Source organism: Hippocampus zosterae, chromosome 3 (genome assembly GCF_025434085.1).
Source record: "Hippocampus zosterae strain Florida chromosome 3, ASM2543408v3, whole genome shotgun sequence".
NCBI lineage: Eukaryota > Metazoa > Chordata > Actinopteri > Syngnathiformes > Syngnathidae > Hippocampus > Hippocampus zosterae.
Genome location: NC_067453.1, coordinates 19,905,763 through 19,930,633, shown reverse-complemented (window position 1 = coordinate 19,930,633; position 24,871 = coordinate 19,905,763). Strand labels below are relative to the sequence as shown.

Below are 24,871 nucleotides of genomic sequence, written 5' to 3'. Positions count from 1 at the left end.
CGCCGCTGATTGATTTGGCTGGGTTGCTTCCTGCGTGGAGGGACGGGCCATTCCTCGCATTCCCTGAAAGCCACAGTGGGGGCAAGAGGATGGTGTAAATACTCTCAATCAAAGCTTGATTGGTGTGATCAGCCTGGTGCGAGCAGCCTTATAAGGCTAAAGAAAGAGGGGGCGGGGGGGAGGGGGGGCAAGAACAGCTGAGGGTCTGAATGGGATTAGCGGAGATGTGAGCTCCCCTTCCGAGGACACCTGTAGTCAACTGACAGGTGGCGCAGCTCGCATTTTGGAAGCCTAGGCTGGGAGTAGTAGTTCTTGAAGTAACAGTTGTATAGAAATAGTAAACGCTTGGCTAGCTGTTAGCTTATTTGGGAACAATATTGCTGTGTCAAACTCTCCTGTTTTGTCATTTTATTATGTGACTGACGTTGGTGAAATGTTACAGAAACACTCAATCAAAAACCATAACCAAGCCGCTCCTCCACTTCTGAAGTCCAGCGACAGCGCAAGCTTCGGATTGCTTCTTAATTTGGGCACCGCTCCGTTTAATGTCAGACTCACTGAAGATTTACAAGAATAAATATTTACGAATGTCAGCCCAGACTATTTTTAAAGCAGGTCAAAGAGAGAGAGAAAAAAATCTCTCTTTCAAATATGAGAAGTTGAGAGAGACAGGAGGGAGCTCCAAATGGGACAAACTTGATCAAGAATTTTGCTGGAATTTCACCATTTCTTATTTAAGGACAGATATAAATTGCAGTGGCTTTTTTTCTATAAATAATAATATTTTAAATAACTTCTATTGTACGTATTGTATTGTAGAATTGTAGTAATATCGGTAATGTGATTCAGTTATTCCCGTTTAAATTAACATAATAATAACAACAGATATTCCCTTATTAGTTTTTACCTGGAGGTTCAATTAAGTCGTCTCTCCAGACATCATGTTTGGACAACGCGCAAGCTACTAATTAAGCAGCTTGTTCTCTCACAGGTAGCGAAGGTCACAATACTGCTTCGCCCACGTGGATCCAGCAGATAAGCTTTGTCTCGCCGCTTTTCATTATGCTTCAAACCAGAAAAACCTCAAGTAAACCCGCATGATGAATTTCTGGACAGGAAATGCAAACGCAATGCGAGGCGTGTGAGCTGAGTAGATTATCTATAGCTGCAGTCCTGCTGCTTCCCCGGGATTGTGGCTTTTATTATGGAGTGTTTTATTGCTGCCAGGAGTAAAGCTGACAAGGAAGCGGCAGCTATAAAATGAAGCCTCCCGTTCTTGATTGTCTGCCACCTCCTGTGGCGGCTCTGCAGTCTTTATGCATGTGTGTCCATGTCAACTCTTAAGTACTTGCAGGGGATTGATGTGCATTGTGGGCTTGTTTGTTTACTCAGTTGGTAGGAGATGAGAGGATGAATCTCCGAAATAGACCAGCTATCAGTAAAACTTGGTACTAAATATTCACTAGGTACCGTGGAACATTGAACGTTGAATGACACTTACTTTAGTGGAGTACAGTGAAGAAAAAAAAAAAAGAAGTAGGCTATTGAAATGATCTTCTGGGTTCCTGCATGGTATCGCACATGCAAAGAATTTGATCAGTCATGGGGGTTTTGCTTTTTCTTTGACTTTTTGGAAAAGCAGGTCTGGCTTTAACAAGAAGAAAAATATACAAACGGTTCTGGAGTAAGAGCGACCATGGACGTTTACCACTTGGTATCCAAGTTGAGGCTGAATATTTAGTTTTACTGTATTGTATTTATGAATGGATATTTCTCTCACAACATCAAGACCGCTATGCGAGCTGTGTGTGTGTCGTGAGGCACTCAAAAAATGTGAGCTTCCCACTTCTATGATATTTTGCCACAGTATATTGTGACATCATTTATGAACAGATACTAACTGGCATGCATGACTACCATCCACCATTTTAGCATGGCACTAATGGGACAGCATGAACAGTGTTTGATGACTTTCAGGCTCTTTATGCTGCCCTAGAGTAATAAAAAAGGAAAAAAGAAAAAAAGACGACACTGCATTCGCGCAGTAACAACTCCCCTCGGTGTGATTCTTAGCTGGCAGTGGATCCCACCCCCCTCACCCCCACTTTAATCTTGTAAATAGCATCGCATTCTCTTTCAAATCATTCCCCGTTCTCTTTGCCCATTGAATGAATGGAAATGCCATTAATGCATTCCTACCCCCGCAAAAAACATCCAAAAGTTTATTAATGTGCTTTTTAATCATGAAAATATCACTCTTTAATCATTGACTTTGTCAAAATAAGTATTTCGATAAAATGTAAATATTTCATGGCAGCTTCTTTTGGTGTGTGGGACTTGGCCATCAGGAGAGTACAATACAGACACAAACAAAGAACAGTTTCACATCTACTGGAAGTTGTCACGTCCCGTGTCTACCTGCAGGGGGCGGGCTTTCTCCACGCCGACTGCACACCTGTTATTCATTCGGGATGATTATTCTTCCTTTATTAGGAGACTCCGGCAGTTTACTCTCTGCCGGAAAATTCCACGCCGTGCCATATTGCTCTCGTGCTCTATTTCGCTATTTGTTATTTGACTCGTTGCCTTTTTGCCTTACGGCCGATACTCTTGTGATTCGCGTTTTGCCTCTAAGATTTTGTATTTATCGTATTTCCGCCAATTCAGGCCCTCCTCGCGTTTTTTTGTTTTCCGCAAGCGTTTTCTGTTGTTACCTTATTTTTCCCCTGGTCCTTATTTGACCAGCGCTTTTTGTTATTCTTCCTGTCGGGTATTTTGTGTTTCGTATTAAAGACTCTTTTTGTTCTTTGACAAGATCTCATTTTCTGTCTGCTATCTCGGGGATCCACTTCCTTATTTTTGTTGTGCACGAAGCGATCTGTCTATCGCTTCGGGAACAACGTGACAGAAGTGACTCAGTTAACTGCAGTAATACTAGTTGTTTTTCCCAAATGACAAAGAATATATGTCTGTGAGTATTGTTAAATTGTAATATTTATGTTCAAATCATTGTTGCTTATAATAGTATTGCCTCATGGATGGAATTTATTTGCCCGTTTATGCGTTAGCATGAAGCTAGCAGGTGTTAATGGTTATGTGGTTGTTTAAAATACACTACATCATTCTTTTCTTTTTTTGGGGGGGTGGAGTTTGATTGTAAACTTCATGGGGGAGTCGAAGGCTCTTGTTTTAATACAATACAATACAATACATGCTGATTTATATAGCGCTTTCACAACAGCGGCAGCTGTAACAAAGCGCTTAACAAAACAGTTAACATAAAGTAAAATAATAAACACAACACATAACATAAAACACGGACAGTCGTGCAGTCCTAACCACTTTTCCGTCACACGCTTTGTTGTTTGAAGCAGTTTGAGATGAAAGAGGAGAGAATCAAAGTTTCTTTTGACCAGTGGATTAGAGACGTCATGCTCAAAATGTGCACACGTCGGCTGCAAGCTAAGTTTCAAAGTCAACAAGAAGCTGTAGCATCCATTGACGAAAAAAGAGATTGGTTCACTTCTCCTGTCCCATGGAAATCCATTTTAATTCCAAGCGGCGACTCACGGTTCCAAATACGCATCGGCGCTCTTCGCCAACGCTCCTCTCTCCTCATCCTCAACTTCAGCGGCCATCCATCCAGCCACACCAACGCCGACTGTCCAACAGCGCCGACATAGCCACTGAACAAATCGGGGTTGTGAAAAATGCTGCCCATTACTGGCGCAAAAAACACAAGCGCCCCAGGTCTGTCCAGCACAGACAGTCAATGGCGCCGACATTCCTCCCGATCAAAATCTGTGCTGGTACAGGCGTGCTGCCGAGAAGGCGCAACCACCAAGCACAGATACTGCTCCTTTGACGAATGTCGTGGCCAAAAAGCGCTGAAAACAGTCCATATCAGGTCCACACAATGAAACAACAAACAACATGTGACAAAACAAAAGACAAAACAGCAAAAAAGAACAAAAAAGCAAGGCTCTTGAAGAGCACTTGCCGAAGGCTGCCTACTCGGGCACCATCTTGGGAAAAAAAAAAAAAAAATACTGTCAAACTGCTGCTTGTTGTAAAGTGAATTGAATTCACTGCCCATATAAAGCTTGCATCTCCAAGTTTTGCTTGCAAGTCCAAGCAAAAGCGGCACAATGTTTGAGACAAAACTGGGAGCAAAAGATAGTCCTTAGAATTGGTAGTTGCGTCCAGTAGTACTTAAATTTTCTATTTTAGATCATTTATTTTCAGCTGATGCCAAACAATGATGCAATATCGTCAAGTCAAGTCAAGTCAAGTCAACAGTATTTATAGAGCACTTTCAAACAGCCATCGCTGCATACAAAGTGCTGTACATGGAGCGATTTAACATATACAATAAACAGTAAGACGAATCAGTAATAAGTAATAAGTAATAAGGCGGTAGAAAGCACCAAGCAGTAAAACCAATAGCAAATCTAAGTCATGCTGAGTCAAACGCCAAAGAATACAAGTGAGTTTTGAGGAGGGATTTAAAGATGGGCAGCGAGGAGGCTTGCCGAATGTTCAGTGGGAGGTCATTCCAGAGATGGACCAGCAACAGAAAAGGCTCGATCCCCTCTGAGCCTCAGTTTAGTTCTTGGTACGTCTAGCAAAGACTGGTTCACAGACCTGAGGCGCCGGGCAGGGGTGTAGGGGCGTATGAGCTCAGAGAGGTAAGGTGGCGCGAGATTATTCAGAGATTTGAAAACAAAGAGGAGTGAATCGTGTGCACTATTCACTGAAAAAAATAGTTTCATGATCAGCATATTATCCAAGAATGTACAACATGCTCATTCCTGCTATTTATGTTGAGCTGCTCTGTGAGAATGACCCATCTTTATTTTTGTTAAATCACTACATTACACTACAGCAACTCATTTAAATGTAATCAGTGTGTATGTGTTCCAGGAAGACATTTCTTTATTCGGCTCCTTACTCTTTGGCATTGTGCAGGAAAAAAAAGTCACAATGTCACAGCACTCGATCCAGTGCCACTTTCCAGCTTCTAAAAATGACACTTATGTACTTATAATTAGTTTGACCGAATACATTTCAGGGTAATTGTAATTACGGCGTGTGCTGCGAAGCAACATTCCTGTGTGTATAGAGATGTGATTTGTGGGCACTGGAGAGTAAACAGCCTCCCCTGACTGGGACATTAGAGCTAATAACACGGTAGACGGTTAGACATTGTGGTTTTCTTCCCATATTGGACAGAAATATTGTGCCTTGTGATTCGGTTCAATGGTGAACCATTTAAGGACACAACCTTTTCCTATCTTGGACCTTTGGGTTTCAAAACATAACCAACAAAATGACATCCATTTGCTAAAAACAAACTCGTCTGTCATTTTTAGATAATATCACTGTTGTCACATTTAAGGCTGCAAGGTCTGCATTATTGGTTTATCCAGCGCAGTTGAGACATGCAGTTAGCCAGTTCCCGATGCCTACGCCCTGAAAATGCAACTTCTTTTCTGACGGTCCACTGGCATGGCCGATTTAGAGTGCCTCGTTGTCAGCAGCGAGTGTGTGCACATCAAAGAAAAGGCGGAAGAGTGGAGGGGGGAGGGGATTAATAATTGACAATCGACACAGGGTCAAAAGAGGTCAAAACCAGCTTGGGCTGCCTCTTTAATAACAGCCTTCAGAAAAGCCAACAGATGTTCAGTTCGAGGGAAAATTATATCTGTTGCACAGACCGCATGTGTTTATGTGCTAGTTGTTGTGTTCATGCTTCCTTACAGTAAAGGCAACAGGAAGGTGTCTGTGGTGCGAAAGAGTGTTTTCTCTCTTCTCTGATTACTGCTGTCCTGGCATCTGACGCCCTAGTAATGGAGACGTGGCTATCAAGGAAATTTGTAGCTGTCTGCTGGTAGCACTGCTCTTCATTCCAATCAACAACTGTCAAGCCAGCCAGGGTCGTTATTAATGACGGCCACTAACTGCCTCACAAATTCTCGCCACTATTTGAGAGGCGGCGTGAAATAAGGTTACACTCGCCTGCTGCGGGGGGTTGCCTTCATCTCAGATATCAAAAAGCTCCTCTTCAAAAGCTCCACTGTGTAGAGTGGGATTTTTAGAACAATGATTTGAAAGAATGGTCATTGGGAAAAAGAGCCCGACAGAAACTTGACATGAAACGAATTGATGGGCCGCCAACCACTTAGGAAAGGCTCCATACCAGGAAAGAACACGGCTCACTTTGACTGTTTGATGCTCCCCCACCACACACACACTTCCAATTTGTATTTCAACTGCACTGCTCTCTTGGTCAGTAGATGTTGCTAGGTAGAATATGTTGTGTCCAATCATTTGTGCCCTTCAACCTATCCCATCACATTTTGATTATTAGAGATGGCCATACTAATTGATAATGACGAATTGTTCAGGATTGTGTTGGCTGCACGCAACTATGCTTTGACTAACCGCATCTTGAGACCATCAAGGCAAACTGGAGTGGTTCTGTTGATTCAGTGTCAATGTCTGCGCGGTTCAGAGAAAATGTTGAGCTGCATCCACATCTCAATAACACACTTTAATCAAAACAAGAACAATAAAACCCCAGATAAAATGATAAATAATAAAAGTTCTGCATTTAAACTGAGTATGCGATTTCATTCAACCAGGAGTTCAAACCTCAGAACAGTTCATCGAAAATGATCCTGTCCTATAAATAACTGATGGAAAACATAATTGTCAAATGCCTATTCTGACTCAATTCTATGGCAACTGGTGAAAGAGCAAAATCTGACAAATGCTCACCATGAAGAGAACAGCAGTCGAATGACTTATACTGCACCTAACACTTTCACAAAGAAAGCAATTCACCTGCGTTCAATAAAAATGTGAAATAATTGAACTTCTTCACCTCGGCAACAGCTGCTGGATTTGCCGGGACCCGTTTTGCCTGAATACAAAATCACAGCCACAGGTTGCCAGTTGACAGGATGACATCATAAAATTGTAATTGCCTCCTCGCGGCATTGAAGCAACCAGGGCTGAAAGGGCGTTTGTCAGCTGTTAAACTTGGGGACACGAACGCCATGAGCAAGAAAACAGCCAACAGCTGCTCACTCCTGAAATGCTTTGCCGCCACTCTGCGGGTGAACGGAGCAGTGGCTCAGGGCGAGTAGGGGTTGACACCCAGAGGGTGACACCCCTTCCGAACTGCCTGCCAGGCAAAGCAGCGCAGCGGCCACGTTGGTTAAGCCTGCTGCACCCTGCTTGCCTCTCCGCTCCAGGCCAAACAGCGCGGTGGGGCGCCGCCCAGAAACAAACAAAGAATTCCACCACAAGCTACTCATCTCTCGATCTCATCTCTCTATCTATATGTGGCTGAGTTGGCTCACACGGATTTCCTCCTATCTTTCATCTGCCGGATTACTGATCCGCCCTTTTAGGTTGATGAGTTCCTTCACAAAGAAGATTGATGCTGTTGGCTGTTATGGTCCTTGTGTGAAGAAAAAAAAAAGAGGGAAAATTCCTATTCTGTGACAACAAGCAATTACGTCCTAAAGAGGTGTAACAAGCCTCTGGATTATCCTTCTCAGAGGTCAGATCAAGAGCAGCGTGCCTGCTATTTGTGAGTTGCAATAGAAGTAAAGACAGATTTTCTGCGTTTTATAATTAGTGTGTAATCCTTACCGAAGAAAACTTGAGCCTCAGAGGTGTAGGTGTTGTCAGGCCTCGTAGGACCGCTCCTTGCATCCCTCCTCGGTGCGCCAAAGAATGCTCACACCTGCAGCATTTTACCTCGGCGCGGTCTTGTGGGAAGCCACCGCCTGCAAGCACATGTTGATCACTTAGGACATTTTGTGCTAATGGTTTGGCAGCTGTGTGAAAAATGAAAGAGCAAAAGAAAAAAAATGGCGATAGTAATAATGATGATTGTCTGTTACATGAAGTGGTGGCGCCCTTCAGCCTCGAGGGTGTGTGCGCGTGGCTCATTAAGACCTGTTCTGCCTTTAGTGTCAAGCCACATTCCGCAACATGCTAAGCTGTGAGAGGCTGAGCGGCGGCATGGGAAGGCGGATGTCAATCAACAAACATAAGCAAAGAGTACATGGATGTGATTGATGTACATTGAGCCTGTTTTGTTTGTTAATGAGTTTTGTGAGATTAGAAATTATCAGTAAATGTCAGGACCTGGAAAAAATATATATATATAAGCACTGTCACATACTTTTGCCATCTGTGCACAAGCTTCCATATTCCCTCAGTGTATAAATCTTTGGTCTGATGTCCCAGCCTGTCGCTCACAACACTTTTGACATCATTGTCACTTTCACACTTCATACCGCTTAATACTTTACATTCATGTATTCAGGAGAACAAAAAATCTCATTTTCATTCAAAAAAATTTTTTTTGAACAGTACTAGTCCAGTGGAGTAAAACATTTCAATCCTTTAATTGAGGGGGAGCAACAGTTTTTCAGGTGCCGTTTTAAATTTGTCGTGTATAATGCAGCGCTATCCTTTGCACCACGCAAAATGTTCCATTTGCGCACATTTGCCAAATGATGTGAAAGACAATTGTAAATAGCATTGTGATTTATCCATTTTGTGTTTATATTGCACTTAATTGAACGGTGTTTGTTGTTTTTTTCTTCTTTCTACCTACACATTCTTGCTACTGGAGGCTGTAAATTTCCCCAGTGTGGGACAAATAAAGGATATCTTATCTTATCTTATTTCAAGTCACTGGTGCACTGTCTCTGCTTTCCACATTAATATATTTCCATACTGTCGACAGGATAAAGGTTCCATGATGCTAGTTTAACATTACCTTCCTGCGACAACTACCAGATTGTTACCCCACTGGCAGTGTTTACTTGAGCTGTTTCCTGAACAGGACATCCCTAATATACACACACTGTATGTGCACAAGCACTTGGCGAAGGAGGCAAGGAAAAACTGCCTCTCAGCAAGAAACCTCAAACAGAACCCGGGCACTGTAGGCAAAGTGTCTGCCTCGATTGGTTGGTTTGAGATGGAGAAACAGAGGACATAGAGAAATACAGACCGAAAACAGGATTGAGGGGTTGAGCAGTTGAGGGGAGGGACGAAAGAACAATGGGCACAACAAAAGATGAGACAATATTAGCAGTCCTACTGAAGGCTTTATTGCTCGTTAACTCACACGCGTAACCCGCGGTTGCGTAAAGTCGTGAAAAGTTCGCAAACGAAGCCACCCAATTAGTTGGGCACATGCGCCCGGCGTTAAAAGATGAGCCTTCAACGGTTTTTGAAAAAATAAAATAAAAAAATAAAATTCTACGCCAGTTCAAGATGTGTATAATATTTACGTGAAACTGGTTCATCGTCCATAATGGTCCAACATGGGTTGAGGGCTTTTGCTATACATACTGCTCTTTTCCTGTAAAAGGGTGTTAAAAATAGTCCTTCAATTGTTGCGTTTGACACAGAGTGTCAGGTACATACCTGTAATTATTCTGCATCAGTGGAGGGTAATGAGTATGAAGGTGGCTGACTGAAGCATTCATATTCAGATTTGAAAGCATACCTTTGGGGGTTTGTACAAGTCAACCAAAGTTGAAGTAGGTTGGATAGTTTTCTCATCAATCTTTCTTCACACATGAGCCAAGCTAAGCGAAGGTGCCAAGTTAGGTGACAGTTATGGGTCGTTTTGATACACCAACAGCTGCCTCCGCTAACCCACAATTTTATCCTCACTTTCACTCAAAGCCATCAAAAACAACCTCACGGTGGCACTTCAGTTATGAGCGGCATCCCTGTAATTAAGATTCACATCCAGGAGCAATATCTGATTACATTTACATATATACTGTAGCGCCATTATTTTGTGATTGAAAGTGCATTCAAGGAATCGTCTAGGAAAACACGTGATCAAGCACATGTTTTCACTGAGGGTATGCATGAGTACCAACACAAAAATGTTGGCACTGTTCGTCGTTTTGGAGCCTATGAATCGGATTACAGTGGTACCTCTACTTATGAACGTCTCTTCATACGAAATTTTCAAGTTATGAAACGTCTCAACAGGAAAATATTGCCTCTTGTTGCGAAAGAAATTTCAAGATACGAACGGTAAAAATATAGGATGGGCCGGTACTTGAAGCTCAGAATTTCCTGAAAGCAGCATTATGATAGCTGCTCTGCCATTGGCTATTACCGAGCATCATCCTGGCATCTCATTGGCTAAGAGAGGTTTCTACTGCATATGTCTATGTGTGGAGATAGATGTGTGTTTCTGCCGCAACTTCATCATTCGCCTCTCGGGCGTTCTGATACTTTTATATAAATCTGAATCCCGAGAAAAAGGGTTCACCAGTTGGGCGATGGCTCATTCTGCTGATGTTTTCCTTGGACATTTTCGAAGGATTGTTAAAAGCCAACAAAAGCAAACGTCCTTCACTCAGTTCTTTACAAAACGGCAGGCAAAAACCACTTCTTAGAAAGAACATGGACTTAAGAGGGCAAAAAAACGACAAGGATGCAGTTCAAAGTTAAATGACCATTATTTTTATCCTTTACTCTCTTTTTTTTACATTATGCACAACTTTCATTTATTGTGCCAAAATCTAATTGTAACATGTATTTGTTACATATTCCGATGCATTTTTATGCTTTAGTACATTTAACATTTGTCTGAATTTTTTTTTGGGGGGGGGGCTTGGAACGAATTAGGGCATTTAGATGGAAAACACGTCTCTCCTTACAAACTTTTCTAGTTAAGAAATTTCTGTCAATGCAATACTATATTCTTATAAGAACATGTTGCAATGCCAGTCAAGGTCAATGGAGATTTTGTTGACCAGATAGCACGTCGTATTTTGATGCACACGTTCTGTATTGTGCCTCTTATAAACGTCAGCACTATAGAAACAGCACAGATATGGAAGCTCGTCATTGACGGCGAAATGTCAAAATGTGAGCAAGAACTGCATTCACACGCTCAGGTGGACTGGTTTCTTGACAAGCAAGCAATAAATGTGGCGTGCGCATGGCAAGACTCTGCACATCTATGCGGACATTGTTGCGCACACCCCCCGGAATCACACCGCAGGCATGTGATCACGAGTATTTATTGCTGGGATTTTAATTCACATCACCCTAGCCCCCCCCCCCCCCCCCCCTCAAAAAAATAATGCTGAAAACATTCAGATAACATAATTGTCTCCCTCAGAAGAAATGGCATAAAAAACATTTGTGCTGTAACATGTGCGGCCAACCCTGTTCATTTCATTAGAAAGGGGAATTCCCTTATGTAGAATTCTTGTATTTCCCAGAAATCAAACAGGCAGAGTAGCTCTTAGAAACAATGGAAATAATCGGCCTTAGGATATTTGAGGCTCAGTGAATTTAATGATGTCGGTTTTACCAAGAACCATTTTTCACAGAAACTTGCAAGTGTGTTTCTGATAAAAGGATGGTTAAAAATAAAAAAATAAAACGTTTTCGTTGGACGAGCAAATCTTGAGTCTAATACGCTTTGTTTTTGTATAAACATCTAAACGTCTTGATTACAGAGCCGATGCGGTTTTAAGTACTGTATTATCAATTAGCTTGAAAACAGCAAGGCTGTCAGATTTTGCCTTAGGCATTTCGCTGAAGCAATTGTCGCCGCCGACGGCGTACATCATACACAACTGCCTTTTGGATTTTGTATAAACAGCATTGAATTGTCTTGACAGACTCGCTGAGTTCTCTTCAGAGCAATTGTAAGCAACAGCGGGAGTCATTCCATCCATCAGCCTTTACAGGCGTACGAATGGTAAACCTGGCTTTTCTGCAATTCAAACGAAACATGATGAAGAGCGATATAGTCACACGACATTACAAGTTCACTTTTCACGTGTTGCGCCTGCCACCGAGCCCGGCGTGCCTGGTCAACCATAAGCTCCATTATTCATACACGCTCTGTGAACTCAACACTCGCCGGGTTTCATCTGTGGGAAGACGAAAAATATCAAATTGTTGAATTTGCTCGCTCACTCTTTTTATTTTATTCGTCATTCAGCAGACACAAAATGAGAAATGATTTTGTCCTTCATTTGCTGTACCTCATTTTTACTTGGCTTGAGTTGATGTATTCCTTTAAACAGAAACTTTTTTTTTTGCACCCACTGTTTCCTGGTAGGGCGGCCCGGTAGTCCAGTGGTTAGCACGTCGGCTTCACAGTGCAGAGGTACCGGGTTCGATTCCAGCTCCGGCCTCCCTGTGTGGAGTTTGCATGTTCTCCCCGGGCCTGCGTGGGTTTTCTCCGGGTGCTCCGGTTTCCTCCCACATTCCAAAAACATGCGTGGCAGGCTGATTGAACACTCGAAATCAGTGGTCCTCAACTAGAAATGCTGTCGGTCCACTTTTTTTTTTTTTTATGAGACCAAGGTCCGGTCCCATGCACGGTGGTCATGGCGAGCAGGGCTATATGCCCATTTAGTATGGTCTAGCCAAGCTTATACAAATCAACACTCCTCACAACCAACCAATAATGGGGTGCATGAAAATAACAATTATTCACTTTGCCAGTATACAGCAAATAATGAGAGGTATTGTGTTGAGGCAGAGGAACTCTTTTATTTTGTTAAGTTGTGCCTGCTTAATAATAGAAATAGCCATTTTAGGGAAATAAAACATTTTTACTTTAACTTTGTTAAACAGTAGTTGTCTTTTTTCCCTTAATTTAACAAAAGCAAAACAAAATACTCATTTTACCAAAATAATGCTAAAAATGAAAACAAAAATATTATTTTCATTTGTACAATTGCCCTTTTCACATCCCCTCTGAAATCATTGAAAAATATATCAGAAGAGGAGTTAAGAACCATTTTAAATACTGACACAAGGGAGCACAGGAATGTGCAGTGCTGTTCTTCCACTAAAGGTGAATGCAATGTCTGAGGCATGCAAATATTATTTGAGGACGCCATTGGGATGTTCATTTAACATGTTGCGGTGTTCTGCTGTTAAACAGCTGCAAAGATCCCCGGGTAGACGGGAGCAAAACTGCACACAATCGAAACGTCCCGCGATTTGTCTTGTCTAATTGTCTGTGTGTGGCTCTCCTGTGCTGAAGCTGTGAGCGTACTGTGGCGTCGCGCATGCGTCTGTTTCCTGACACAATCATCCATTTTGAACGCGTGACGCTGATGTATGGGCACAACTTAAGTTCAGAGGAGCCAATCGGCGCATCGTTATCGCCGACATGCCCCCGTCTCCAGTTCGTCAAACATTATACACACACAGAGTTTCGCTGCTGCGTCCTCAGCAATTCATCTGTTCGTGCACGCAAATAATACAACGGATAATTTTAACAAGCGATCGCGGTAATGCGCAGATTATAGTCCAAAAATAGAAAATGTATAACGTAAAAATCGCTTTATAATTTATTATTTTATACAATTTGCCGAGGGCCCGGACAGAGGTGGTCGGCGGTCCGGACAGACGAGGTCGGCGGTCCGGTCGTGGATCGCGGTCCGCCAGTTGAGGAAGAGGGCTCTAAATTGTCCCTAGGTGTGAGTGTGAGTGCGCATGGTTGTTCGTTTCTGTGTGCCCTGCGATTGGCTGGCAACCGATTCAAGGTGTCCCCCGCCTACTGCCCGAAGACAGCTGGGATAGGCTCCAGCACCCCCCGCGACCCTAGTGAGGATCAAGCGGCTCGGAAGATGAATGAATGAATGTTTCCTGGTAACTGAGTCATCATATGTTTTAGTTTATAGAAGTCTAGCTTTCACTTTTGGTGCTCTCTTCCAGTTAGATATAAATTCCAATATTCAAAATGAAAATAGCGAGATGACCTGTATAAAGTATCGGGACATTTGGCCATTGGAATTGAAATTGGAAGAAAACATTGAGTTGGTTGCAGTGTCAACTGTTCTGGAGATACTTTATACGTATTGTGTTTTGAATGGTCTCAATGTCCATATTTTATTTCATTAATTTATAAAGACAAATAGGTTTATAAATTAGTAATTAAATAATTAATAAAAGTAATTGAGAAACTAGGATCTTGGAATTACAGGCAAGAATTGGCAGCAGTTTAATCACCCATCATTTGCTTATTTTGGTGATGTTGTGATTTGCACCTTGCAGCCATCTATTAAAATAATGGGCTTGAGGAAATGCCTGATTTCGATCTTCCTCATCTCGACCTTTTCTGCCAATTCTCTGTGGCCTCCCGTCGACTAAATTACCTTGCGAATAAGTGCCGGATCTTAAAATCAATAGTAAAATCAACACGACTCGGGAATGGAAATAATATGGCTGCTAATATGGCCCCTACTACTCGTTAAAAGTGTGCATGTGATTAACCTTATTACAAGCAAGTCATTTCATGGATTACATCACATTATTACATCTCACCATTAAAGACTCACACCTGACAACCTTTTAGGACTTGAAATGACAATGATGGACATCTTGTTAGAGAGGTAATTTTGGGAGACGCATCTAATGAATAAATAAATAAAATTTGCCCAATGTGTCAAACACACATTCCGCTCACATGGACATCGAGACGACTAAAACAATGAGAGGAAGCCATGGAAATGAACAATTTAATGGCTGAGCTATTAGCATCGCTTTGGATGGCAATGTTCAAGATGGATCGCTTATCTGACTTTAATAGCTGGCACAGCAGCATTAGTGCCGAGCTGAAGCGAGGAGAACAATACGGCACATTAGAGGGGCCAGCCAGCACATGCCAGAAACTGCTCCAGACTCCTAATTAGCATTCATTAACAGTAAGGGAAAAGAGCGATTATGCTCTTTAAGTAGTGCATTAGCTCATGTTGCTGTTTCCACGTATCAGCAGATTTAAAGAGGGAGATTGTGCCGCCGCATCAGGGGAGACGACTTTGTGCTGACTGCGAGGTTATTGCTGCTGTTTGTGATGACCTTAAAATTCGCCGCGCTTTGTTTACACGGTTTAGTACCGCAAACAAGGCCTCTGGCTGAGTCAAACAGGACTGTCTGTTCCGGTTGCCGCAGACTCTGAGAGCGGGATGGGACTTTCCTTGGTGTTGCCACATTTATAATCTCAGGGTATGCACAGCTACCACCTAGACCGGATTGTGATTACCGTATTTTCCGGACTATAAATCGCAATTTTTAAAAAAAATTTATAGATAATTATGAATCGCTGGTCTCAAAGTCAAAGCCCGCCACATCATTTTATGTGGCCCGCAAAAGCAAATCAAGCATGTGAAGTTCGATGATGCTGAACCAAAATTTCATATCGTCATATGTAATCCACAATAACAGTCATTATTCTTGACTTCTGATTTTAAAACTAGTTATTCATCAATTTGTTGTGTGCTGTGTATGTAATTTGTGGAGGGGATTAAAAATGTATAAGGTTCCACAAAATTGATAATGGCCCTCCAAGGGAAAACATAACCACAATGTGGCCCGTGACAAAAATTAGTTTGACACCCCTGTTGTAAATCATTGAGGAAAAGTTTTGATATTACGTTTGAGTCTTTTTTTTTTTCAAATCACAAGAACATGTCATCGAAACACGGGTGTGTAGACTTTTATATCAGATCGATCGATGGATAGATGAAAGAACATTCAGAGTCTAGTTGCACACCAACTGCTAATTTACTGTTTTTACTTTTCTCAATGTCATGTTGGTGCAGTACGATCCTACTTTGAAACCACACTGACAACGCAATAAATAAATAAATAAATAAAATCAACAAAAAAATAGCAATATGATATTTGTAAAGGCAAATATTTTCTTGCAGCTCATCCTCAGAATGCACATGTGTGCATTCTAATAATAAAGACAGGCAATGTATTTTTTTTGCAGTCTTGATAGTTCAAAAACAAACAGTTTCCATCATGATTATCATCATCCATCATGAGAAGTAAAACATTGACACATCCAGTGTTCAGCTGTTCACTGTCAGCAAGCGGGAGTGACCGCAGGAACTCTCAAGATTAACAATAATTTTTTTACATTTTTTTTAATGTCGGTGGACTCAAAGGAAGTAAGCGAGACAAACGTAAGCAGGAATTGGTTTGCTTCCTTTTTTATTATTTTGATTGTTGTTACAGAAGCAGGCAGTCAAAGTTCACAAATACAGAGGGCCATTAAACACCTATTTTCTCTCTCTCTCTCTCCCACACACACACACACACACACACACACACACACACGCACGCACACACACACACAACACACGCATGCACGTACACACTTTTACCTCAAAGCAACAATGTGTGCTCTGCTAATATTGACTCTGCTGACTTACACTGCCTCTATTGAGTCAAACACAGAAGTGTTTGGCCAGAATTAGAACATCATTGAGACAACAGCCGTGGAGCTGCCTAGGCTGAGGGCGAGGTGCTAATCGAAAACAGAGCAAGGGGGCTGCATCCACTCAGTGGCTTTGTGTACATGCACTAAAAAATAAAGACTATTAACTATTGCAATAAATTGTTGGATTAACACACCCAGAGTATTGCAAACCAAATTCCCCTGGCCTGACTGGCATTGAGCATCGAACATTTGCACATGCTCCAGTCTCTGGGGTTCAAAGAAGAAGGGAAAGCTTGGTAGGGTGGCGGGGAAAAGGCGGGAGCGGGTAATTTGGACTCACGCTATATGGCTTCAAGAAGTCAAAGTAGGTAGCCTATTCACATCTGAGCCATGTTGACTCATTTGATTTAACGTGATCAGAAAAGACAAATTGAACATAGTCGACAAAGCGCAAAGAGACGCGAAACCCGGCACCAGGATTAATTTGTGAGCATAACGTAGTAAGTGATCGATTGTCAGTTTCACAGAGACTGTGGCAATTTGTGGTTTGTGTCTTTGCAGTGGAAACAAAGTGAAAGTCACCAACGTGCGTGTATGTGTGTGTGCAAAAGCATCATTAATCTCCGGTCTTCTAGAAATTCTTACCGAAGTCACAACAGTGATGACGATAACTGCCCCTTGCCAAACATAAAACAGACAAAGAAAATGCTCATTTGTGCATATTTAGTCCTTCTTGGGAGAAAAAAAAGACAAGGAGTTTACGATATTGCTGGCAAATTTACTACCAAAGCATTTTTTCCTTTCTGGCTGGCTACCGTTAATTGCGCCTGCAGTTACTTTGCCGTTGACACTCGTCAGATTTTATAGGCTGCGTACGCAAGCTTAGCACCTCGGGCCATTTTCAAAGGCCCCAGCTTCCTCATTTGAAAACATAAATGTGGAAAGCAACTTTGCCTTCCAAACTACCACCTAGTTCAAGGGAAATGTTTTTGGCATGCGCCGCTGATGGGAAACGAAGTACCCAGAATAGAACGAAATGCAGTTATAGAAGAGTTGAATGTGAGCTTGGTGAGCCTTAAACTGGAAATAGAAGTTTTCTGAAAGGACACAAGACTACCCCCAAACCTTTAACAGTTAGTAATGCGTATCATGAATTGTGCACGGAGGGCTAGATTTAACAAATCAATGCCGCGACACAGCCTCCGTGGAAGTGTGTTGAACTGATGCGGCTTGTTGAGTGGAGCCCCTCCCCCTTCGGGGAAGGAAATAACCACATTTGAAACCGCAAGAAGGAGGTTGAAGAGCACAGTGGAAGGCTGGTGGCAGTGCAGCAGCCTTTGCAGCTTAGGTGGTTTAGCTTTATCCCTACAGGCACTCCGAATGTTTTGAATGTCCCTGGGTTATGTATTCACTGGGTCATGTGAGTTAAATGAGCCGAACATAGTGTAAATAGAAGAGAGGAAGAGACAAGGATGCAAATGCGGTCTGTGGTGGTGTCGGGAGGGATGACAAAGAGATGTCAGCCTTTTCCCACATTTTACTTTCAAATGAGCCTCAACTGACGGCGAAGGCCAACGACCTCATTTATTTAGTCAAAGATTCTATTATCTGAATCTCTTTAAATGCCAAATGATTTATATGTATCCCTCAACACCTATTGTTTCTGAAACTTTTCATGCAAAAATAAGAAAAGCAATAATAATGTCACGGCGTCGGCAAATGCGTGCGTTAAAACGTCCAAACGGATTCATCTGCTATTCATGCGTTTGTCTCTGTCCCACACAAAGTACACCTCTTTCAATTTTGCTTTCTTTTCTGCTGAAATCAAACACGGATGGGCAACTTGTGGCCCACAGCCCGCAGTTAATTTTTTTGTTAACGTTTCCTTTGGTTGAGCAGCCATGACTTGTAATACCGGGGTACACCACAGGGTGGCAGAAACTGTACTTCCTTGACCAAGAATGCAGTTGAACATCAGAGAAGGAGAGTGTGTCTTGGCCTCTCGTCAAGACCAGTGGGTCAAGAAAACAGCCCCTTTCAGGTAAAATAGGAAGTAGATTAACGCAAAGCTATCTGCCTCGTTTGCTAAAGGACGCTATCAGTCATAAAAGAGAGGCTCTGATCTCAAAAGTACCGTATTTTCCGCACTATAAGGCACTTCGCCTATTTTAAAACTGTTTTCACATATAGGGCATTATAGGGTGCAAAGAATAGAAGCTACAATAGTGGCTGCGGTTGCATTAGGCATCCACTAGCTGGTGCTACTCTAGAGGGGTATACAATACAACACACTACAGCTTTATTTATGCAGACTTCACAACCGCTGCGACTGTAACAAAGCGCTTTACAGACCATTTAAAATACTATGTCCAAGAAATCGGAATATTGATCCATATAGAAGGCGCATTAGAATATAAGGCGCACTGTCAACTTTTGCAGAAATTTAACGCTTGGATAATGCGGTACAAACAACGGCATTTCATTTCCCCACCAAAAAAGATTGACCTTTGTTAAGGAACAGTGGATCTTTTATAAATGCAACCAAGCATAAAAATCTATTATGATATTGTTCTATACAATGGTTTAACTAATTTTTTTCTTTCAATAAAAGAAAAAAAACATGCACATATTTTGTCCCTTTTCAAAATGCCATTTTTGTCATACATCTGCTTAGGAAGTGCACAGTCTTATTTTGCTTCAAAAGCATAGCTGATGAAAATTTGGTGTTTAAGTTGCCCATCTCTGATCTACAATAAATAATTAATTTAACATACTGTATGTTTGCAGGGCACCAGACCAGCCTTAAATTGTCGTTTGTCAATTTGTCATCTACTCGCATATGTGACCAGTAAGTTTGCAATGTTCATGTTAAAATTGTGCATCATGTTACAGTGCTTTATGATAATCGGAAATATACCATTTTGTAATGACCGCCCCAACTCCAAAAAAAAAAATTGTCTCATTTCCCATGAACACTTGGACCCACTACGTTCCAGCAAAGTGTCAGTGTCTTCTTTTGTTTGTATGATTCCGCAAAAGCCAAAAAGTGAAACTTTTCCATAAAGACTCGTGTCCCAGTTTCACGTTCACCTTGATGGAGGCCGGTACTCTTCACATTTCAAATAAGAAGCTTTTCTCACAAAGAAAACTCTTTCAAGGTTTCCATTCTCCTCCACTTGTCACCTAGCAAGTGTCAATTGGAAGCTCTTTTGTGTTCTTGGCGAGGATTTCCTGGCATTTCGCTGCTTCCACAATGTTACAGCCGGTTTGATGTTAGCTATTTGAGGTGGCACGCAATCAAGCAGAAGTCAGATGAACAAAAAGGGGGGGGGGGGGGGGACTGGCGAGGCGGACATGTTTGTCTGCTTATATTGAGGAAGAAAGAGTGGAGGGGCGTTGTCTGTTCTACATTTGAATACACTCAGTTCCTGTTCAAATACAGAGGGTGCTAGCCAAACAAGCTTATTCAAGGGGGGGGGCTCTTTCTGTGCGGACCGTGTTAGCTTAGCAAATCCAGCTCCCCAAACACGCTTCAAAAGGATTCAGCCATTTCGGCGCAGTGCTTGATGCGTGTATTGATCACGCTGCGGCCTGGGAGAAAACACAACCGCTCTGGTTCAAGCTCAGATCGCTGAGAAAATAGCCAAAACATGCCATCTGCCATTTGGCAGCATGATCGGTTTTTTTTGGGGGGGGGGGGGGCCGTAGGTGGATGCGATTAGTAGTAAACATTCAAGCTGCATCTCAAAACCCATTTATTCAAACTTGCATATTCAGCTTAAATCCATCTCTTCCTTTATTTATCATTTTATCTGTGGTTTTATTGTTTTGCTCTTGATTGTAAAGTGTCCTTGAGTGTTGTGAAAGGCGCTTGTAAATAAAATTCATCATTAGTATTATTATTATTACTATTAAAAAGACAAGAGACCAGAAAATTGGATCAAGTCGCAATGAGGCCAGGCTGCAGAGCTTTGTGTCAGCCGCAACATAGGAAACACAGCAAAATTGAAAATTGGAATGAATTGCAAACGGTTGAAGCTGATGGATCGCAATTGGAATTCTATGAACATTTTGGGGAAAATGAGGACTCGGAAGTTGTACACAACTGCCGGCAGGATGATGTCACAGGCATGTGACTTTGGGCGATTGGGGTTGATGCCCAAACCCCAAAACGCCTTAACCGTTAGGGCGTTTGGGGCTTGGGCATTAGGGGTTTGGGCAATTGGGGCTTGGGCATTAGGGGTTTGGGCAATTGGGGTTTGGGGTTTGGGCGATTGGGGTTTGCGATTGGGAAAGCATGTAGCCCAACAGTGGGGTTTGAGGGGAAGGGCGCAAGGCGCATTTTCTGACAAAACTATTCATTGGAAGGGTGGGGAAAATGACATACAAAAAGGAGATGAACACCATGGGTTAATTTTTAAAGGATTTTTATTGATTTTAGAAGCTTTCCTTGAAAATTAAGTACAATTCAGAGCATAATTTTACAACTTATTTTTTTATGGCTTTTTATTAACTTGAAGGACCCGTGGGAACCCTGTTTATGAGGGAAACAAGCGTGCAGTGTTCGAGGGGCTTCCAGGTGCCACAAATCCAATGGCAAGAAAAGGAAAAGCAAGCAGAAAGGCAACACTTCCAGAATCACACAGTCAACTTGTAAGCGCCACAAAGACAAACAAAGGCAGTTCCTCTCCCAGCCACCCACGGCCCTGCTCCTATCTCACACCGAGACCATCAGTCACAATGATTTCTCTGCTAGCTGTCCTGCCCGGTGTTTGCTTAAACTGGCCTCACAGGCAGTTTCGGTCTCTTTTCAATTTTTTCCTCCATGTTATCCGCCGTGCACTGCGTCGTTGCTATCGAGGAAGCCAGAAACAGATTTATGCGCTCCTCAGGTGATGTTCAAATGCAAATGCTCAATGGGCATTAATCAAGTGGAGAAACTCGGCATGAAAATAACACGCTCGGTAATTTATAAGACACCACGCAGTAGGCATTCGGTGTTTTTGCTCTGGTCCTGTTCGCCAGAATCCTAATCTTTGCCGTGCACAAGGATGCTGTAATCTCAGACTTTCTACGCATACCTGCTCTTGTGTGATAAAAGGTGCTGGCTTATTATACCGAACGGCCATGTCTAATGAATCAAGTAACAACTCCTTAGTGCACCACCTATAATTGCCGACCAATTAATTACAAGTGCAATGTGCAAAGCACTGGAAAAGAGTAGCAGACTTTATTTTTTAAAGATGAGCTATTAGTGTGTGTGTTTAAAGCCCAAGTATTGGTCTGACTTTATGTGGTTTTAATTTATAGTAAGTTCAGTGGATATAAAAAGTCGACACAAATCCTCTTCAAATGCCCGGTTTTGGCGATGTAAAAAAAAAGGGAGACCCAGATAAATCATTCCAAAATGTTTTCCTTCATCAATGTACAACTTCATTTGATAATCCAAAATATTTTCAAGAAGAAGTAAAAATAAACAGACATAAAATGGTTGCGTAAGTGTGCGAAGACGCATAACCATGCAAACTCATGTAAATGGAGTCAGCACACACTTGCCACCATAGAGAGCGGTTCTGATTAACCCCAAATAAAGTTCTTCTGTTCTAAGTAGGAGTTTCCTGACCCTTTTCTTAATGATATCTTACAAGCACAGGCCAAGGGGGGTCTGCCAAGCGGCCAACACGAAGACGAAGCGGCAGGAATGTCTGGCAAATACTTTCTGTTTAGTACGTCACAATTATCTCCCGTCCTCTTCATGTGTTGTACTCCATAAGGAGTAGCATGGCAAGACGAACGCCTCATCTTCCCAAGAAAACATCCAAGCCTTGCTAGATTTACAGTAGGTGTTTGGCGAAAACTCAACAACAAAAAAGTCAGGCTGTCTCATTCAGCCATTATCTAGCCATCATCCATTTTAGCTGCTCTGCATAAGTTCAACCTCCCTGCTCGTTTCGTCAGCAAACCCCTTTCAGTGGCGCTTAAGTCATCTGCGAACTGCACGCAAAGCCGCGGCTTTAACTGGATGACATCGAGCACTTGTGATTTATTTATTTTTCTTCTATTGCTTCTCAGGGACGCATTGCGGTTACAATGAAAGTGAGTCAATGGAAATCCGTCATGGCATACTGTCACCACAGGAAGGACACCGCCAGTTAAAAGTGCAGCCAGTGTACACTCAGCTGACAACTGCAAGCACTTAGTCGACTGCTGAGAACACGGACGGCAATGGGGCTGAGATACTCAGCCAAATTTGGTGCATTGTGATGGCGGCTTCCAATATTTTCAGTCAAAAGTTACTCATTGTGTTATTTAAGAGGGCCATTTGTCCAGATCACAAATTGTTTTTTTTTTAATTCACTGCGGGCCAAAACAACATTGAGTAACAATATAATGAAATAGAATGTAAATCATGAAACGGTTTGTGCTTGTGATTTTCATTGAGCGATTCCATTCAATGATAACGTTAAGCTAACTGGGGCAAACATGAGGCAAAGTGGTTCGGTTGTGTTAAACTCACAGGAAAACAGCCTATGAGATTTTCATTCCTTTTTGTAAACGCTGAGACATTACTGTTCGGGTATGCTAAAGCAAAGGAGCATGAGGTGAGCGAGCGCTGAAGAGGAAGAATTTCCAGGACATTTGCAGATGAGCTGAATGACAATTGACTGTCATCCCTCATTTCCAGTCTCATATCTTTTGTAGAACATTCGGCTGGCAGGCAGCCAACAGTTTTGACGTAGGACGATGTAGACAGACCCTCGTCAGGCAATGCTCGCCGCTCACACGCTATGTGCGCGCTTGCCACTAATTGACTCTCATTGTCATGGTTTCTTATCTCTGCCACTGATGGAAAGTGTCATCATGAATTCTCGTGCGGTTGTGGTTGAGATTCTTGCTCCAGCAAGTCCTTTTAAATCAGCATCCATTAAGTTGTTGAAATGATATTTAAGAAAGCACAACCATGCCTGCATTGCTTAATTTAGCTCTTCAGGATGAGGTAACAGTTGAACATAAAAGTATTGAAACTTTTCACTGCCTCGTCCAAATTTTGGTTGCTCACAACTTTTGATTTCTTTCCCCGGCAGCCCGATAGTCTTCGTTTTTACAGGTCGAACTTCTTTTAATTACAAACAGTTCTTTCGGTACCCTTTTTAACTTTGAACTCTAAGGTACAGTAAAACTGTAACTGTACTGTACACATACCAAAAAGAATCATACACACCGCAAGCCACATTTTGACACACAAATATTCAATCAACATCATGACGTTCCAGTCACTCAAAATGTCGTTGCAAAGTACAATCAACATCTTGAACTCGACTTTCTACATCCAGTTAACCGGATTACTATGTTATCAATGACTTGGAGGTTGAGTTTAATCTCACTCTTCCAAATTTACATTGCTTTTCCAAGCTCTGGGCTGTCAATTTTTAGTCCATATTTTTTTCCTTCACTCTTCAAATACACTCATGGCATGTCGTTTACCTGGTAGCTCCTCAAAGTTTTACTTTTTTCCCCCGTCGTGTCCATCGTAGTTTCCGCACCTTCCATGAATCAGCACTAGCCAAATCTTTTTTTGTTTGTTTTTCCTTTCCCAATTTACCAAGCCTTTATTTCTTCCCAATTGCTGTACAAACATTTTGATTCCAACAATACATTTTTCATTGCGCCGACTGCAGAGGCTAATTACTACTTCGTTGGTGCCTTGGCTGAGACTTTTGGCCACTTCTTCAATGTTACTCTGTTATACTCTAAGTGCGTTATCTGCATGTGTGCACCAGACTGTCCCCAAGAGGTTAAGATGCGCACAGCAACATAAATAAGGCACACAGAATACCGTAATTAGTACAAAGCCAGGTTGTGATCTTAATTAGAAGTAGTGACATGCAAGGGAATTTGCGTTAAAAACATGTTTTTTTACACTTGGAGAATAAATTAGTTAGCAACAAAACCCTCCATGTCATTTTGATCAAAACGTAGTCTTGTGCCTATACGCAATTTTTAATGTATTTTCATACTTGAAGTAAAAACATTGAGAACCGCTGATTTAAGTCAATATATGTGTCTGAAAGTGGACATGTAATGAAAAATTACAGTAGGTTTCTTTTAATATCGTGATGAGTGTGTATTAATTACAATATGAACATTTGTGAAATGTTTCACAATGAACAGTGCATGCTCATGGCAGACCTCGAGGTGCAGCTCTCGCTGATTCTTCTCAAGAGCCTCTTTGAAAACCTGTAACGTTGATTAGGGGCTCAAACGTAATAACATTTCTATTCTCGTGCCACTTGGCATCGAGGGTTTGCAGACCCTAATAGTGCGGTGCAAGCCTGGTCAAAAAGCAAAGCACTTTGAGTGAATTTAATGGCCGATAGTTGCTCCGGGCTCTTGACCTTCTCCAAGAGGCTTCATGTTAGTCACTCTTCAGCGCTTTTCAGTTGAAATGCAGCCAGATGAGATTTCAACTGTCTTTATAAAGCTGTGATCAGCGTCGAGTCATGCGCACTCACATTTATTTGGCTTCCAGGAAAGTGTAGATTCCCAATTACAGTGTGCAATTTTAATATAAACAGAACTTTGGGATTGCTGTTACGAGTGGTGACG

The 24,871-nt window shown here is 42.0% G+C and overlaps 1 long non-coding RNA gene across 1 annotated transcript in view; it reads right to left on the bottom strand.

Moving 5' to 3' along the window:
* The window catches only part of LOC127598246 (uncharacterized), a 28,520-nt gene extending 11,248 nt beyond the window's left edge, over nt 1-17,272 (bottom strand). The window contains exons 1-2 of the long non-coding RNA XR_007961881.1: nt 16,910-17,272; nt 7,663-7,799 (exon numbers count right to left, since the gene is read on the bottom strand). This is a non-coding gene — a long non-coding RNA (uncharacterized LOC127598246). The remainder of the gene's footprint in view (nt 1-7,662; nt 7,800-16,909) is intronic.
* Between the last annotated feature and the right edge of the window lie 7,599 nt (nt 17,273-24,871).